A 20,178-nucleotide genomic window follows, 5' to 3' on the forward strand; every position below is an offset into this window, starting at 1 on the left:
GTTGCCATTTCCTTCTCCAGTGGACCACATGTTGTCAGAACTCAATGCCAGGACCTGTCCGTCTTGGGTGGCCCTGCACGGCATAGCTTATGGCTTCACTGAGTTATGCAAGCCCCTTCGCCACAACAAGGCAGTGATCCATGAAGGGGATGCATGTTTAGCCAGAAAAAAAGTCCTACAACTCCCAGCATGCCCCAACTCTAAAGGCTGGTCACACCTTGGAGAGCTCCTTTAGGGTTCTGACTGGTTCTGACTGAAACCCAGAGTGGATGCACCGCCCCACTGACATCAGAGCCACCAGCCGCCACTATAAAATACTGCAATAAAGCAATCTTCATGTGGCCACATGTATGATCACACTAATATTTGTGTGTGTGCGCAGTTCCCCCCCCCCTTTTTTTTCCAATGGGAATATAGGAAATTGCTTTATACTGGATCAGACCATCTGGCTCGGTATTCTTTACAATGAGTGGCAGTAGTTATCCAGAGTCTCAGCCAGCTCCACCTGGAGATGTCGAGGATCGAACCTGGATCCTTCTGCATGCAAAGAGTTATGTTCTACCACTGACCTAAAACTGCTCCCCTAAAGAAGGGGCAAGCAACTTGTGGTCCTCCAGATGGTTTGGCCTGCAACTCCTTTCATCTCTAGCCAGCATAGCCAATGTTATGATATATATGTATAGCCAATTGTAGACCAAAACATTTGGAGGGCCCCAAGTTGCCCACCCATGCCCTAGAGATAAAGAAAGAATTCTACACCTCATTTGTTGTTGTTGCTGCTGTTGTTTAAGGGCTGATTTAAATAGGAACATACGCTGCGTTGTACTGAATCAAGCCATTGGTCCATCTAGCTCAGGATTGTCTTTGTCCTGAGTGGCAGAATCTCTATAGGGTTTCAGACAGGAGTCTGTCCCAGACCTACTTGGAGATGCCAGGAAATGAACCTGGGATCTTCTGAATGCAAAAGCATCTACTCTTCTGGAGGTCATCTTCAGAGGCATCTTACCGGTGCCTCTGCCAAAGGTAGTTTGTTTGATTGATTTATACCCCACCTTTCCACTAAGGAAATGGTGCTCAAGTTGGCTGGTTCATTTCTGTTGATATAGCCTTCTTAAGCTGTGATGTGGAGAAGGACTAACAGGGGGTGTCAGAAAGAGATAGAGCAAAGGAGGTGTCAGAAAGGGGAAGAGTGGGGGAAGGAATGGCAGAAAGGGAGAGAGAGAAGGAAAAGGGGATGGTAGAAAGAGTGTGTGTTAGAGAGAAAGGGGGGATGGCATAGAGACAGGGGGGTGTCAGAAAGGAAGAGAGAGAAGGAAAAGGGGGTGGCACGCACACACACACAGGTGTCAGAAAGGGAGAGAGAGAAGGAAAAGGGGATGGTAGAAAGAGTGTGTGTTAGAAAGAAAGGGGGGATGGCATAGAGAGAGGGGTTGTCAGAAAGGAAGAGAGAGAAGGAAAAGGGGATGGCAGAAAGAGGGTGTGTGTGAGAGAAAGGGGGATGGCAGAAAGAGGGTGTGTGAGAGAGAAAGGGGGATGGCATAGAGAGAGGGGGTGTCAGAAAGGAAGAGAGAGAAGGAAAAGGGGATGGCAGAAAGAAGGTGTGTGTGAGAGAAAGGGGGATGGCAGAAAGAGGGTGTGTGTGAGAGAAAGGGGGATGGCATAGAGAGAGGGGGTGTCACAAAGGGAGAGAGAGAAGGAAAAGGGGATGGTAGAAAGAGTGTGTGTTAGAGAGAAAGGGGGGATGGCATAGAGACAGGGGGGTGTCAGAAAGGGAGAGAGAGAAGGAAAAGGGGGTGGCACGCACACACGCATACACAGGTGTCAGAAAGGAAGAGAGAGAAGGAAAAGGGGATGGCAGAAAGAGGGTGTGTGTGAGAGAAAGGGGGATGGCAGAAAGAGGGTGTGTGTGAGAGAAAGGGGGGTGGCATAGAGAGAGGGGGTGTCAGAAAGGAAGAGAGAGAAGGAAAAGGGGATGGCAGAAAGAGGGTGTGTGTGACAGAAAGGGGGATGGCATAGAGAGATAGAGCAAAGGAGGTGTCAGAAAGGGGAAGAGTGGGGGAAGGAATGGCAGAAAGGGAGAGAGAGAAGGAAAAGGGGATGGTAGAAAGAGTGTGTGTTAGAGAGAAAGGGGGGATGGCATAGAGACAGGGGGGTGTCAGAAAGGAAGAGAGAGAAGGAAAAGGGGGTGGCACGCACACACGCATACACAGGTGTCAGAAGGGAAGAGAGAGAAGGAAAAGGGGATGGCAGAAAGAGGGTGTGTGTGAGAGAAAGGGGGATGGCATAGAGAGAGGGGGTGTCAGAAAGGGAGAGAGAGAAGGAAAAGGGGATGGCAGAAAGAGGGTGTGTGTGAGAGAAAGGGGGATGGCAGAAAGAGGGTGTGTGTGAGAGAAAGGGGGATGGCATAGAGAGAGGGGGTGTCAGAAAGGGAGAGAGAGAAGGAAAAGGGGATGGCAGAAAGAGGGTGTGTGTGACAGAAAGGGGGATGGCAGACAGAGAGAGAAAGGGGTGTCAAAAATGGAGAGAGAGAAGGAAAAGGGAAATGGCAGAAAGGGAGAGAAGGAGGGAGAAAAAGGGGGTGGAAGAGAGATAAAGAAAGGGGTGTCAGAAAGAGAGAAGGAGAAAAGGAGGGTAGAAGAAAGAGTGTTTGTGCAAGAGAAAGGGGGATGGCACAGAGAGTGAGAGTGAGAGAGAGAACAGGGTGTCAGAAAGGGAGAGAAAGAAGGGAAAGCTGATGGCAAAAAGAGTGAGAGAAAAGGAGTGCCCCCACCTACTTTTTAGGCCAACCCCACCACAGGTTTCAGTTCCATCCACCACTGGCATGCGATCCTGGACAGATCCCTAAGGGAATATGACTCTCACTGCAGGAACAAATGTTCCCTTCTAAGGAGATCAGGGCAGGGAGGGTACATGGAAATGTACATGTGACAGGGTAACAGATTCCACAAGGAATCACAGAAGACAGAGCACGTTCCTCCTACGTTCTGAGTGCTGCGCTCTTCCGAAATCCTTGCTGTGCAATGTGTGCGAGGGGAAAACATGGGAACAAAGAATGTCAATTATGAACAGAGCCTTTGTACCAAAAGAACTCAAAGTGAAAACAAATCTTTCCACTTATGTCGCTGTACCCCCCCCCCCCCGGCTCCCCAAGGTATTAATCTTCCCAGCAGGAAACAAAGATGTGAAGTGTAATCGTCCCCATAATAGAAATTATTAGCTATTTATCTCTGTAGAAGCCCGCCAAGTAGTATAAATGGGTTTCCTGTCGCCATGGTTATTTATGAAATCACTGCACAAGGAGGGACTGCAGAGACAAATTAGAGCTGTCATATTTGGGAACTTCTCTCTCTCTCTCTTACATGCACATCCCACGAAGGTTGATTAAGTACCAAAGAATTGGGGATTGTCAAGCCAACAGATGTCAAAGATTTTTTAGGTGTGCAAGTGTGCCAGATTAGGTCTCCAGAAGATAAATAGCTGTCTTTTTGCTCCCCCGCCCTCCACCCCAAGAATGTGCAAGCATGTTTCATTTTGACTTGAATATTCTTGAAATTGAACAGAGGGACTATGGTGTGAAATAGCTAAATTAGAACTAATAACAAAGTTTGAATCTGTTCACATGGGCATGAATGGAAACAATGGTTTCCTGTCCCACTACAGATGTTGATTATTTATTCAGCCATGCTAAGATGATTGGGTTATCTCCAGTTACTGCTGATGCAAATGGCCATTATTTATTTATTAATTAACATTTACATACCGCCTTACCTGCTAAATAGCCATCAAGGTGGTGTGTGAATGCTTGTACACTATGCTTATTTTGCTGAAATTTAAGCTCTAATTGAAAGAATGCACTTTTTGCATTTCATTTCTTACCCCTCCTTTTCTGAATTTTCTCACCTCTGAGGATAACACTTCACGCACCTGATGAAGTCTACAGATGTTTGTGCCACAATCAGTTTGTTAGTCTTTAAGATTTTTCAAGATGCTTTGTTGCTTTTACTTTAAATCCGTGCATACTTTGGTCCTCAGAATAGGTGTGCTTCCAAAATTCTCTTAATCAAATTCTCCCCAGATTGGGGAGTTCTGAAACTATTCCGGTTTTGGAAGTGGAATAAATATATTAGGAATCCTCCAATACATTAGACATCCACATTTGGATCAGAGCATTGTGCATGCATGCTATGCCATAATGTTCTGTCCCTTTGTGTGTGAGAGCACCCCCACCCTGCTCTATATTACCAATGCATATGTGGACATGGATAAAATACCAGTGGAGGCTGGTGGCTCCAATGTCAGTGGGGTGGTAAATCCATTCTGAGTTTGTCAGAACCAGTCAGAACTCTAAAGGAGCTATCCAAGGTGCAAAGCTCCATTTCCAATGTTTCTACCATTGACCTGTAGCCCTTCCCCTAAAGAAGGGGCAAGCAACTTGTGGTCCTCTAGATGCTTTGGCCTGCAGCTCCCATCATCTCTAGCCAGCATAGCCAATGGTGGGGGATGATGGGAGTTGTAGGCCAAAACATTTGGAGGGCCACAATTTGCCCACCCATGCCCTATAGATAAAAAACAGATTCTACACCTCATTCTTTTTTAAAGGGCTGATTTAAATAGGAACATACAATGCATTGTACTGAATCAAACCCTTGCTCTATCTAGCTCAGTATCATCTTTGTCCTGAGTGGCCAAATATCTCTAGGGTTTTGGACAGGAGCCTTTGCCAGACCTACTTGGAGATGCCAGGAATTGAACCTGGGGCCTTCTGCATGCAAAACGTCTGCTCTTATGTAGGTCATCTTCAGAGGCATCTTCCTGGTGCCAAAGGAAGCTTGCCAGGTGGCTACATGAGAGAGGATCTTCTCAGTGGTGGCACCCCACTTATGGAATAAACTCCCTGGAAAGGTTTGCCTGGCACCTTTTCTTCCTAGCACTTCAGAGACCTAGATCTAAGTTATTATGGCTGTTTTATCAATTCCTGCGATGTTTATTCTTTTGTATTTTATTCTTTCAAACAGTTGTATTGCATTTTATGTGTTTAACCATGTTTGGAATTTTAGTTTTCTAACTGGCTGTAATCTGGCCAAATAATTGGGTGGATGAGTTATTGGGTGGATTAGAAATGTACTGAATAAATAAATACTCTACTCTCCCACTGAGTCTCAGACCTTGCAATCTTTCTCTTTCAGTGGAGTAGAGAGTGACTGAGAGGTAGCTGCCAATACAGGGGTGGGGGAATCTATTTTGGAAACACATGGGAAGGAGAATGTACCAAACCCATCCTTTCCCCCCTCTTTTTAAGGAATGTCTCCAAACAAAGGACACACCCAAGCATCTTTAGGTACCAAAATGTGCATTACTGCATATCCCAGTGTGACTCATAGAATCATAGTATAGTAGGGTTGGAAGGGGCCTACAAGGCCATCGAGTTCAACCCCCTGCTCAATGCAGGAATCCAAGTCAGAGCATCCCTGACAGGTGGCGGTCCAGCCTCGACTCTTGAATGCCTCCAGTGTGGGAGAGCCCACCACCTCCCTGGCTCATTGGTTCCACTGTCGTATTGCTCTAACAGTCAGGAAGTTTTCCTGATGTTCAGCCGGAATCTGGCTTCCTGTCACTTGAGCCCATTATTCCGTGTCCTGCAGTCTGGGATGATGAGAAGAGATCCTGGCCTTCCACTCTGTGACAACCTTTCAAGGACTTGAAGAGCGCTATCATATCACCCCTCAGTCTTCTCTTCTCAAGGCTAAACATGCCCAGTTCTTTCAGTCTCTCTTCACAGGGCTTTGTTTCCAGTCCCCTGATCATCTTCGTTGCCCTCCTCTGAACCCTCTCCAGCTTGTCTGCATCCTTCTTAAAGTGTGGTGCCCAGAACTGGACACAGCACTCCAGATGGGGCCTAGCCAGTGCTGAGTAGAGGAGAACTAGTACTTTTTGGGATTTGGAAGTTATGCTTCTATTAATGCAGCCCAAAATGGCATTTGCCTTCTTTGCAGCCATATCACATTGTTGTTGTTGTTGTTGTTGTTGTTATTATTATTATATTTATTTATATCCCACCTTTTCCCCAATACTGGGACTCAAGGTGGCCTTACAACGTTAAAACTGCTACAATTAAAACCTATAAATAGAAATAGAAATACAACTGTATAAAAGTTAAAAATATAATTAAATCATCAATATTAAAATTGTAAAGATATTAAAACATTAAAACATTGTTGGCTCATATTCAGCTTGTGATCGACAACAATTCCAAGATCCTTCTTGCTTGTAGTGTTGTTGAGCCACGTATCCCCCATCTTGTAACTGTGCATTTGGTTTCTTTTTTCTAGGTGCAGAACTTGGCATTTATCCCTATTAAATGTCATTCTGTTGTTTTCTGCCCAGCGCTCCAGTCTATCCAGATCACTTTGAATTTTGTTTCTGTCTTCCAAAGTATTCGCTATCCCACCCAATTTTGTGTCTCTTGACCCTCCCTCCTCTAGTAACCTTATGTTAAATAGGTACATGCAAACGTCACCAGGAGGATGCCTGACCAGGTCCTCCCAGGCAATTGATTGGTTAGTTTTAATTTCTCTATTTGGGAATTGTTCCAGCCCTGCAGAAACACTTTTTGAGCTTTTTTAGATGTGGCTGTTTAACCCGCTGTTTCTACTTCCAGTTTCATTGCAGGGTTAAGATTGGAGCACTACATGATGCTATTTTCTTTTCCTGCCTTTCTGTTACATAACCTTTAGGTGGTGCTGTGGTATAGCGGAATAACTGAACTGCACTGGTGGGCATTTGTACGTTGCTTCGCGATGCCAAAATATATTGGATTTTTCCTGCTCCAAAAAAAATCCCTCAACGGTGCTCTTAAAAAACCAGAAGCAAAACTGGAGGGTCACAACGTCAACTGAAGCATCTGTAAACAACAGTGAGTGAGAAATGATGAGTGCATGATAAAAGCCTCATCTAGAAAAGTGCTTAGTTTGTGAAAATCTCTCTCCATCTTTGAATGGCAGGCAAAGAATCAAGGCAAGAATCTCTGCTGCTTAGTCCGAAGTGGGCCTCATCCTTTCCCCAACTATGCACTGTTTTGGCGAGCTACTCTCAGGATCCCAATAGTTTTAATTAGCTGGTTTGATGTTCCATTTTATTTGAAAAGCAACGGACCAGTTTTTAACTTCTCTCTGCATGGTTCTTGAATAATATACTCAAGTGGCAACTGGAGCTGATTTAGTGCTTTGCCTAGCCTGGAATTTGGCCAGCATGGCCTACAGCACTGGAACCCACTGCTGCCCTGGGTTTTAAGGAATTAAAAGGAAGCTCTGGAAAGGAATCATAGAATAGTAGGGTTGGAACAGGCCTACAAGGCCATTGAATCCAACCCCCTGCTCAATGCAGGAGTCCAAGTCAGAGCATCCCTGACAGGTGGCTGTCCAGCTTCATAGAATCATAGAGTAGTAGGGTTGGAAGGGGCCTACAAGGCTGTCGAGTCCAACCCCCTGCTCAATGCAGGAATCCAAGTCAGAGCATCCCTGACAGGTGGCTGTCCAGCTTCATAGAATCATAGAGTAGTAGGGTTGGAAGGGGCCTACAAGGCTGTCGAGTCCAACCCCCTGCTCAATGCAGGAATCCAAGTCAGAGCATCCCTGACAGGTGGCTGTCCAGCTTCATAGAATCACAGAATAGTAGGGTTGGAAGGGGCCTACAAGGCCGTCGAGTCCAACCCCCTGCTCAATGCAGGAGTCCAAGTCAAAGCATCCCTGACAGGTGGCTGTCCAGCTTCATCTTGAGCCCATGATTCCATGTCTGGCACTCTGGGATGATTGAGAAGAGATCCTGGCCTTCCTCTCTGGAACAATCTTGCAAGGACTTGAAGAGCGCTATCATATCTCCCCTCAGTCTTCTCTTCTCAAGGCTAAACATGCCTAGTTCTTTCAGTCTCTCTTCATAGGGCTTTATTTCCAGTCCCCTGATCATCTTTGTTCCCTTCCTCTGAACTCTCTCCAGTTTGTCTGCATCCTTCTTAAAGTGTGGTGCCCAGAACTGGACACAGTACTCCAGATGAGGCCTAACCAGTGCTGAATAGAGGGGAACTAGTACTTCCTGGGATTTGGAAGCAATGGTTCTATTAATGCAGCCCAAAATGGCATTTGCCTTTTTTGCAGCCACATCACATAGTTGGCTCATATTCAGTTTGTGATCGACAACAATTCCAAGATCCTTCTCACTTGTAGCCTTGTTGAGCCACATATCCCCCATCTTGTAACTGTGCATTTGGTTTCTTTTTCCAAATGCACTAACTTTCCAAATGCACTAATGTAAGGAGCCTAACTTCTCCTTGTGTGGACAAAATGATTCTCTTCCAGCAGGCCTGTTGAGTGGAGGCTGGTGGCTCCGATGTCAGTGGGGTGGTGAATCCACTCCTGGTTTCTGTCAGAACCAGTCAGGACTCTAAAGGAGCTCTCTAAGGTGCTCTATACCTTGGATATCTCCCTTAGAGTTATGTGCCTTGCTATGCACCTTGGATAGTGCCACGATTCTCTTAGCCCCCACTTCACTTAAATGCCCAAACATACACAGACAAGAGGCTTCAGTCTACAGCTTTTAATCCATTACTTTATTTATTATTATTTTATTTATTAATTAAATTTCTTAATCGCCCATCTGACCGGTCACCCGGCCACTCTGGGCGATGTACAATGGTACAATTTAAAACAGTAAAATTATATATTAAAACATTATTTAAAAATACCCTAACCCACCCCAAATGCCTGCCTGAATAACCAAGTTTTCAGTGCGTGGTGGAAGCTCATTAAAGCGGGGGCATACAGATGCAAATTCTCAGAGAAGCTCTTGGTCTACAAGGAATGCCTTCAGGGGATCCAAATGGAATTTACGAGAGTTGCCCCCCATTTGAAGAGGGAGGCGGTCTCGCTAGCCTAACTTAAGGGGGGGGGGAGGTCCCTCTCTTCTCGTGAGGCCTCTAGGCGCAGCTTCTCATGCAAGACCAATTGGGTAGACCGTCTAAGTTCCGCCCCTGCCTTCTCTCTCTTTGCTCTTCATCTGCGCCTGGCATCTATTAGGTCAACCTCCTGTTTGCTGCCTCTCATGGGGGGTGGGGGTGAGGAAGGACCCTCAAACTCAGCTATCTGTACATTTGCAACCTAAGAAGCAGGCCTACTCATATCTGGACTAGCTTGGGAAAACACCTCTCCCATGTCTGATGGTTCTCCTTCAGGATCTGAACTGCTCTCCCACTCCCTGCACTCAGAAACACCCCTGACAGATAGCTCCTTTAGAGTTCTGACTGGTTCTGACTGAAATGCAGAGTGGATTCACTGCACCTTGGATATCTTAATGTTTCTCCAAAATGGAATTCAGCCCTCAGGTTCAAAGAGGTTCTGTGCCCACTGCTTCAGGAGCTGATGGCCCAAATTTCCTGCTCTGGTCTTCTCCCCTTCGGCTTTCCCTCAGGGCACAGAGTCCTTAAGTAGAGTTGCGGGACTGCGAGAGGGAGGTGGAGTCTGGCAGACTCCCCCTCTCTTGGCTCCCCTGGACCCTGCTTGCCAGAAGCTTGCTCAGTCTGTAAATGCCTGGGAGATGCCCATTCCCTTAGCAAGCTGCCATTTTGCACAAAAATGGCAGCTTGGGTTTCTCCATAAAAGTACTGTTGCATAAATGGTAGCCGTAAAGAGGCCATCTGTGCAACATTACAGGCATAAATGAACCATTCATGCCTGTAACACTGCATAATTGGCCCCTTTACGTCCACCATGTGCATAACATTACATTTATGGGGGGAAAATGAGCTGCCATTTTTTTGCAAAATGGGGCCCACTCTGGGGATGGGTGTCCCTGTGGCACTCACTGGGTGCTCACCGAGCCATCCAGGGGCTCGGGCAGCAGCTTGGCCAGTGCCTGGCAACCATGGATGGAGGTGAGTCCATCCATCCCTAGCTCTGAGCTTTATTTAAGCTTTTAGTTCCATTGACACCCTTTGTCAAGTCCAGGCTGGCTATTATCACCTGGCTATTAGCACCTTTTGGAATGGCTTCTGAGCAACATCTATGTACCTCTCTTGAAAAACTCAGTCACCCCATCGTAGAAGCAAGTGTTTGGCTGAGCGTGGGGGCAAGCACTAAGAAGTTCATGTATATTATTACTAGCCTCAAGGCAGGGAATTTTCTAGGGATTTTTTTAAAATAAGGATGAGAAAGAACACACTTCTGAGCCAGTCTTAATAGGGTTGCCTCCTTTCCTTCACTGCTCCCTTCATGGGGCTCTGTGCCTGCATCAGCTGCATGACAGGCAGACATTCAACAGGCAGAGCTGCCTGATCCCTGCACCTTCATTAAAGGGAGACACTGCCCTTGTTCTTAAAGACATTGTGAGCTTAATTTCAAGCATGAAAGGCTCTGTGGCTCAGACCCATCTAGAATTCAATGCGAGCATATTATGCCATGATTCTTCACCCAAGAATGTGAAGGAAGGGATCTCCCACCCTCTTTTGCAGCCTAAGAATGGGGCTGAGAAAGTGGGGAAGCCACCTTCTGATTACCCCTAGATAGGACCGGAGAAGGATGCTAAGATCTCAGATCTTGAGATCTGGAAACTTTAATCTCTAAAACCTGCAGCTGTGTTTGATGCAATCTGCAACCCCACCCACCTTGTTTTGTTGATATCCTTGATTCCGCCATTGTCAGCGTGCAAATCAGAACCCCGCTAATTACGCAATTAATGAGAGGAGGAGATTTTCTGTATGTACATTGCTTGCTCTTTTAAAATTATTTTTGGGAGCTTATCAGCATTTGCAGAACAACCAGGCACGACTATCAGAGTCGCTGATAAGGTCCTTTGTGTTTTAATGAGGCATCATACATACAGGCAAGCTAGTTAATCAGGAGAGTTTCATAGCCTTCAGAGAACAAAACCGTGTGTGTGTGTGTGTGTGTGTGTGCGCGCGCGCGTGTGTGTGAGCCAGTTTGCACGATGGGGCTGGCTCATCCAGGGTTAAGTTAGCATTGTTTAACCCTCAAATAACCCATGATGGCCGGGTTTGCACACCACGCCGCAACCTCTGTGCCATACAAACCAGGTCTCTCTGTGTTTTTGGTGGTGGTGTTCAGGTCTTTGTGTGTGTGTGTGTTCTGTGGGGCTTGCAATGAAATGTTGCAGAGTGGAGTGCTGCTGTTTGGGGTTCCATCCAACCAGCCATACCCTTTCCAGTTTACAGGAGATCCATTCATCATCCCAGTTTTCCATCCCCCCTCCCACAACAGAAACTTTGCATAGTGTGGTCACTGAGCATGCTCAGTCCTCATTGGGCTATTTTGAATTCCCCCCCTCCATACGCCCCTCCACTAACTCTATAAATATAGAGAGGGGTGAGTGTAAAGCAGCACAACAGCAAAGCAACAAGGTGCCTCTGGATCTATTGTGGATGCCATCAGTCTTAAGGTGAAATGTATAAGCTGCATTTCCAGTGCGCCACACTTAAGAAGGTTGCAGACAAGCTGGAGAGGGTTCAGAGAAGGGCAACAAGGATGATCAGGGGACTGGAAACAAAGCCCTATGAGGAGAGACTGGAAGAACTGGGCATGTTTAGCCTAGAGAAGAGAAGAATGAGGGGAGATAGGATAGCACTCTTCAAGTCCTTGAAAGGTTGTCCCAGAGAGGAAGGCCAGGATCTCTTCTCGATCATCCCAGAGTGCAGGACACCGAATACTGGGCTCAAGTCACTGGAAGCCAGATTCTGGCTGAACTAGGGATGTACGAAAGTCACTTACCCTTTCGAAGGGTGACATTCGCGGTGGGGGGGAGGTGCTCCGTCCTTCCCCCCGAAATTCTCTCCGGCTGGGTCTGCTCTGTGGAGATTCTGCAGAGCCGCCGGCTGGGGCCACCCGCAACTGGACATCCGGCCTCTGGGCAGCCTGCATAGGGACGCAAATGGCGGCTGCCATAGCCACCACCATTTGCATCCCTGTATTTTGCCGTGATAGGCGACGTAAGTACTTACGTAGCCTATCACGGCTTCCGCAGGGACGCAAATGGCCACTACGCTATTTGCGCCCCTCCCTTTTGTCGTAATAGGCTACATAAATACTTATTGCCGCCGTAGCCGCCGCCATTTGCATTCCCTTAGTTTTGCCGTGATAGGCTACATAAGTATTTACGTAGCCTATCACGGCTATATGGAAGAAGTGGCCGACGCAGCTATATGGAAGAAGCAGCAGACGCGGCCGCCATTCGCAATGCAGCACGGACGGCAGCAGGTAGGTGCTCCATTCCGGGCCCATTTTGTGGGGTGGGGGGACGGGGGCTTCGTTCCGCCATGGATTTTGGGAGGCTGAATGCACTGGCATTCGGCCTCACCGAGATCTGTGGCTGAATTCTCTGACATCCCTAGGCTGAACGTCAGGAAAAACATCCTGACTGTTACAGTAATATGACAATGGGACCAATGACCTAGGTAGGTGGTGGGCTTTCCCACACTGGAGGCATTCAAGATCAGGCTGGGCAGCCATCTGTCGGGGATGCTCTGACTTGGATTCCTGCATTGACCAGGGGGCTGGACTCGATGGTCTTGTAGGCCCCTTCCAACCCTACTATTCTATGATCCCATGATTCTTTAAGAAAGAAAGACTAACAACAGAGTATAAAATATATATTTTAAGCTAAACGTTTTGGCTTCCGCCCTCATCAGTAGCTGTGCTGTTAAATGGCTATAGGAGGGGCAGTCTGGAATGCCTGGAGATGAAAGTTCCTTAAGAGAAAAAAGAAAACAAACCAGAGGTATGATTGGTGCAATACTTATGAATTATCCTCCAGATTAAGGCCATTGGGATGAAGAGTTCTGAGTCTATAGATCCAGAAATTTTCCCTTTAGTCAAGCATATCAGGGTCTTTTGTTTGTTCTGTTGCAAGCAGCAATAAATCTGAGAGACTATTGCAGGAGAGTTGGAATGTCTTGCAACAGGCTGCTCCAGTTTTTGTTTTTCATGTGTGTTGTAAGATTTGTGGTCATGAAACCTTCTTAGGTCTGTTGTAGTCTTCGTACATATGACATCCGTACATATGACATTCTATGGATGTGACATCCATTTTTTTTTTACATTCAGTTATATAAACCACATTAGTAGAAATGCTGAACCTACAAGGTGGCAGGTGAGGGGGCAAAGAGGCAGTTTTCTGGGAACCAACCTCGGAGCGCTGGCTCCAAGCTTGGTTCTCAGAAAACAAAACATCCTATGGCCGTGTAGCTGCTGTCTAGTGGCCATAGGATTGCACCCTAAGAACTGGGCATGTTGAGCCTTGAGAAGAGAAGACTGAGGGGAGATAGGATAGTGCTCTTCAAGGACTTGAAAGGTTGTCACAGAGAGGAAGGCCAGGATCTCTTCTCGATCATCCCAGAGTGCAGGATACAGAATAACGGGCTCAAATGACAGGAAGCCAGATTCTGGCTGAATATGACCCAACAATGTGATGTGGCTGCAAAAAAGGCAAATGCTATTTTGGGCTGCATTAATAGAAGTATAGCTTCCAAATCCCATGAAGTACTAGATCCCCTCTACTCAGCACGGGTGAGGGCTCATCTTGAGTACTGTGTAGTTCTGACGTCTGAGCACCATACTTTAAGAAGGATGCAGACAAGCTGGAGAGAGTTCAGAGGAGGGCAATGAAGATGATGAGGGGACTGGAAACAAAGCCCTATGAGGAGAGACTGAAAGAACTGGGCATGTTTAGACTTGAGAAGAGAAGACTGAGGGGAGATAGGATAGTGCTCTTCAAGGACTTGAAAGGTTGTCACAGAGAGGAAGGCCAGGATCTTTTCTCAATCATCCCAGAGTGTAGGATACAGAATAACGGGCTCAATTGACAGGAAGCCAGATTCCGGCTGAATTTGAGCCAACAATGTGAGGTGGCTGCAAAAAAGGCAAATGCTATTTTGGGCTGCATTAATAGAAGTATAGCTTCCAAATCCCATGAAGTACTAGATCCCCTCTACTCAGCACAGGTGAGGGCTCATCTTGAGTACTGTGCAGTTCTGAGCACCATACTTTAAGAAGGATGCAGACAAGCTGGAGAGAGTTCAGAGGAGGGCAATGAAGATGATGAGGGGACTGGAAACAAAGCCCTATGAGGAGAGACTGAAAGAACTGGGCATGTTTAGCCTTGAGAAGAGAAGACTGAGGGGAGATATGATAGCACTCTTCAAGTCCTTGAAAGGTTGTCACAGAGAGGAAGGCCAGGATCTCCTCTCGATCATCCCACAGTGCAGGACACGGAATAATGGGCTCAAGTGACAGGAAGGCAGATTCCGGCTGAACATCAGGAAAACGTCCTGACTGTTAGAGCAATACAACAATGGAACCAATGACTTAGGGAGGTGGTGGTCTCTCCCACACTGGAGGCATTCAAGATGAAGCTGGACAGCCATCTGTCAGGGATGCTCTGACTTGGATTCCTGCATTGAGCAGGGGGTTGGACTCAACGGTCTTATAGGCCCCTTCCAACCCTACTATTCTATGATTCTAAGTTTTATTATTATTATTATTATTATTATTATTATTATTATTATTTATTACATTTCTATACCACCCCATAGCCGAAGCTCTCTGGGCGGTTTACAAAAGTTGAAACATTTAAATACAATATACAATGTTTAAAAGCCATTTACATAAAAGCACATATACACAAACAACATATACCTAGAAACAACTGTCAACAGGCAGTCATAACTAAAGACACATCCAGGACCGATGATAACTGTGGAGCTCTTCTGATCAAAGCTACAACTTCCTCCATTCGCTTCTGTTTGCTGAAGTCAATAGTGCTATGGGATGAGCACAGCGGCATTCCCGTCTTCAGTTCTGTTCACTCAAGCTGCCAGTCCCATATGATATAGTGTGGAGGGCGGGAAGTTCATTCCATCTTCTTGAGAAGCTTTCTTTGTTATTCCAAATGCATTTCATCCTAAGACCCAAACTATGTGTTCTTCTTCAGATGTTTTGCATGACATGACTGGAAGTTAAGGTGCAGATCCATATCCATATCCATCTGTACCTTAACTTCCAGTTAAGGAAGTCCAGCAACCCTTGACGTTCCCTTGAGCCTGCCAATGGCTCCCTCTTGTGTACGGATGGTGCCATTTTGTCTACATAAGGGTCAGCACATGGAGAATGAGTTCATTATTACTATATAGGATTGTTTTGGCATCACAGTGGAAAATCATCTCTGAGAAAAGAGGAATGGCTTCTGTTTAGGGCTGTACACTGCTTCGGCCCAAGGCCCAAAGCCTGAGTTGAAGTGGGCCCCTTTGGGCCCCTTCTGCGGTGAAGCGGAGGGGGCACAAAGTGACCTGAAGTGACTCAGGGGCTCTCCAAAGTGCTTCGGTGTGCTTCAGAGCTTTGGCACCCTGGCCCAGCCATGCCAGAGCCTTCAGGCCCTTACCTGAGCCTCCCATCACCATCGCCACTGCCACCACTATGCATCGCCACTGCCACCACTATTGCTGCCACTGCCATCGCTACTGCGATGGACTGTGCAGGCCCGTCTTGCAGGCAGTCACCACTTTTAAAGTGCACAGCCCTACCTCTTTTGTTGATTGGACTTTAGCCTCTTTTGTGGACAGTTTCATTTTGTGATTCATCGCCCTTTCTCTACTGGTCATTATCTCCAGCCTGTGCATACTCTCATTCTGGTATTCTTTCTAGAAACTCTCCTTGTATAACCAGAAGTCAGGATAAGTGGGACACAGAGCAGAGCAAACAAGAGGAACAACTAAGCAAAACAATTGATGGGACAGGGAATCCTTGAATCTCCTTTTCCATGGGCACCATTCTTGGTATGACATAGAAAAAAAAGAAGACGTATCCTTTCCCCAGATACTTTAATTATGGCCCTCTGATTTTCAATGAACAGGCAGTTGTGAAATGCATGGAGAGATGTATGTTTCCATTGCTTTTCTTTTTCACAATAATATGCTTTACTCTTCGCGTTCATTAAATGTCATCCTGGGAGCTGTATGAATTTATTGAGCCCTAAGCAGATTTGAGGAGCGTTCTCTGTAACAGTTGAATTTTCGATAGACCAAGGATGATTTAAACACACCTTTCCAGGCCAAAGATTGATGGTGACCAGCTAATGTTTTGACACATTTCAGCTGAGGTGTGGAGCAATGATGGGAATATCAGAGATCTTCGCGACTTAGACGATAAATGGCTTGGACACCAGATGGCACCAGTAAACTAGGAATGGAATCACAGCCCGTCTTGGGATGCTCAAGGATTTAATTTGGTCTGCACTTTTAACTGAGCCAACCTGGTCCACAGTTCCTGGACTAAGACGGGGATTGTAACACAGTTGGCTTCAAAGCAAAGTGAAGGCTTCGCGCTGCCGCCGCCCGTGCTTCCGAGGAATGCCTGCAGGCCCCACACGGGATCAGAGACATTCTTAGGAAATTCACATGGCAAGTGGCTGCAGACAAATGTTTCTCTCTGCAGTGCGCTCAGCTAGGGATGGTGGAGAATTCCACTGTGGATCCAAATGAGGCCGGATTCTTTTGAATCCAGCCTCCGGAATCCGTGGCGGAATGAATCACTTACCTCCATCTCCTGAGGATTCCCTCCGGAATGGCACACTGGCTCCGTATCGCTGGTGATACGGTAATGGTAGCCGCCATTACCATATCGCTGTGAGGAATACAGCCGCAAATGGCATAGTGGACGCCACTTGCGGCTGTAAAGCACTTACTTTAACCGACATGCAGCCATTTAGGGCTGCATTTAGGGTAATCTAAGAGCTTGACAGCCGCAAATGGCGTCCACTACGCCATTTGCGTCTGGAGATCCGTCAGCCAGCGAGACGGCACACCAATGGCGGCTGTATCGCTAACGATACAGAGCCGGCAGCCGGCTCCATGGAATCGCTGCAGAGCAGAGCCAAAGAGGATTCCAGGGGGAGGGATGGATCGCCTCCCCTCACGGGTGGATTCCCCCCCAGAACAGCAGGTAGGGAATCCGCCCATCCATACACTCAGCCATCAAGAAAAAGAAGGGGAATAAGTTGGCTGGCAGAGGAGTGGGGCAAAAAGGAGATTGCCTTCAGGTTCCTGCTGGCACAAAAGGGTCGGTGCAAAGGAATCGTTTAGTCATCAGACCCCACCTCTGCCTGGTGCTCAGTGTCAGGAATGAATGTGAGCATGTGGAGATGTCTAGCAGCTCAGATTGAGAATGGGAACAGTCCGAAGTGGAAGATCAAGTCCAGGGGGGTCCAGCTGGGGTGTGGACCTATAGCTGGTGCCCAACCATGTCTACCTTTGACGCTGTCCCAGACCATAACTCACATTATCCCTGGCTGATGATGTTGGGTGTTGTAGTATAACACATCTGAAGGTTGCAATGGTGGAAGAGGAAGATCAAGTTCGGGGGAAGATCACATGTGGGTGCTGTAGTATAACACATCTGAAGGTCGATGTCTGAGAAGGATGCTAGAAGTCTTAACAGCAATAACAACAACAAACCACACAGAAGTCCCAATGGAACGTGAACATACACCAGGCAATCCTTTATCATGAAAACGATATCCAAGAGCTGCTTTCAAAAAATATTTTTGGCATGCATGTATCACTGCAGAAGCAAGGAAAGACACCTTTTTACATATAAATCCGTTTGATAGAATACATTCAATATTTTGTGGGGTTGTCCAAGAGGAGCCCCGTTCATGGATCACTGCCTTGTTGTGGCGAAGGGGCTTGCGTAACTCAGTGAAGCCATAAGCTATGCCGTGCAGGGCCACCCAAGACGGACAGGTCATGGCAGAGAGTTCTGACAAAATGTGGTCCACTGGAGAAGGAAATGGCAACCCACTCCAGTATTCTTGCCAAGAAAACCCCATGGAACGTATCACAAGGCTAAAAGATATGACGCCGGAAGATGAGCCCCTCAGGTCGGAAGGTGTCCAATATGCTACTGGGGAAGAGCAGAGGGTATTTCCAAGTAGCGCCAGAAAGAGTGAAGCGGCTGGGCCAAACCTGAAAGGACACTCAGCTGTGGATGTGTCTGGTGGTGAAAAGAAAATCCGATGCTGTAAAGAACAATATTGTTTAGGAACCTGGAATGTCAGATCAATGAATCAAGGAAAGCTGGAGGTGGTCAAACATGAGATGGCAAGATTGAACATCGACATCTTGGGAATCAGCAAACTCAAATGGACAGGCATGGGCGAATTTAATTCAGGTGACCATCATATCTACTATTGTGGGCAAGAATCCCTTAGAAGAAATGGAGTAGCACTCATAGTCAAGAAAAGGGTGGGAAAAGCAGTACTGGGGTACAATCTTAAAAATGATAGAATGATCTCAGTACGAATCCAAGGCAAACCATTCAACATCACAGTAATTCAAGTCTATGCCCCAACCACTGAGGCCGAAGAAGCTGAGGTTGATCGGTTCTATGAAGACCTACAACACCTTCTAGAACTAACACCAAAAAAAGATGTCCTCTTCATCATAGGGGATTGGAATGCTAAAGTAGGAAGTCAAGAAATCACCAGGATAACAGGCAGGCATGGCCTTGGTGTACAAAATGAAGCAGGACAAAAGCTAATAGAGTTTTGCCAAGAGAACATGCTGATCATAGCAAACACTCTTTTCCAACAGCACAAGAGGCGACTCTACACATGGACATCACCAGATGGTCAATATCGAAATCAGATTGATTATGTCCTTTGCAGCCAAAGATGGAGAAGCTCCATACACTCAGTAAAAACAAGACCTGGAGCTGACTGTGGCTCAGATCATGAGCTGCTTCTTGCAAAATTTCGGCTTAAATTGAAGAACGTCGGGAAAACCACTAAACCATTCAGGTATGACCTAAATCATATCCCTGATGAATATACAGTGGAGGTGAGGAATAGATTTCAGGGATTAGACCTGATAGACAGAGTGCCTGAGGAACTATGGACGGAGGTCCGTAACATTGTTCAGGAGGCAGCAACGAAATCCGTCCCAAAGAAAAAGAAATGCAAGAAAGCCAAGTGGCTGTCTGATGAGGCTTTACAAGTAGCTCACGAAAGAAGGGAAGTGAAAAGCAAGGGAGAAAGGGGAAGATATACCCAACTGAATGCAGAGTTCCAGAGAATAGCAAGGAGAGACAAGAAGGCCTTCTTCAATGAACAATGCAAAGAAATCGAGGAAAACAACAGAATGGGAAAGACTAGAGATCTCTTCAAGAAAATTGGAGATCTCAAGGGAACGTTTTGTGCAAAGACGGGCATGATAAAGGACAAAGAAGGCAGGGACCTAACAGAAGCAGATGAGATTAAGAAGAGGTGGCAAGAATACACAGAAGAACTATACAGGAAAGATCTGAATGTCCCTGATAGCCATGATAGTGCGGTCACTGAACTTGAGCCGGACATCCTAGAGAGTGAAGTCAAGTGGGCCTTAGGAAGCATTAGTAACAACAAAGCTAGCGGAGATGACAGTATTCCAGCCGAGCTATTTAAAATCCTAAAAGATGATGCTGTTAAAGTGCTGCATTCAATATGCCAACAAATCTGGAACACTCAGCAGTGGCCACAAGACTGGAAAAGGTCAGTTTACATTCCAATTCCAAAGAAGGGCAACGCCAAAGAGTGTGCAAACTACCGCACAATTGCGCTCATTTCACATGCCAGCAAGGTGATGCTCAAAATCCTACAAGCAAGGCTTCAGCAGTATGTGAACCGAGAACTACCGGAAGTACAAGCTGGGTTTAGAAGAGGCAGAGGAACTAGAGATCAAATCGCCAACATTCGCTGCATCATGGAGAAAGCAAGAGAATTCCAGAAAAACGTCTATTTCTGCTTCATTGACTACGCTAAAGCCTTTGATTGTGTGGATCACAACAAACTATGGCAAATTTTTAAAGTGATGGGAGTACCAGACCACCTTACCTGTCTCCTGAGAAACCTGTACGAGGGTCAAGAAGCAACAGTAAGAACCAGACATGGAACAACCGATTGGTTCAAAATTGGGAAAGGAGTATGACAAGGCTGCATATTTTCACCCTGCTTATTTAACTTATATGCAGAGTACATCATGAGAAATGCCGGGCTGGATGAATCAGTGGTCGGAATTAAGATTGCCGGGAGAATTATCAACAACCTCCGATATGCAGACGATACCACCCTAATGGCAGAAAGCGAAGAGGA

Source organism: Heloderma suspectum, chromosome 16 (assembly GCF_057233095.1).
Source record: "Heloderma suspectum isolate Gila_16-S chromosome 16, 16-S_ref, whole genome shotgun sequence".
Taxonomy (NCBI): Eukaryota; Metazoa; Chordata; class Lepidosauria; order Squamata; family Helodermatidae; genus Heloderma; species Heloderma suspectum.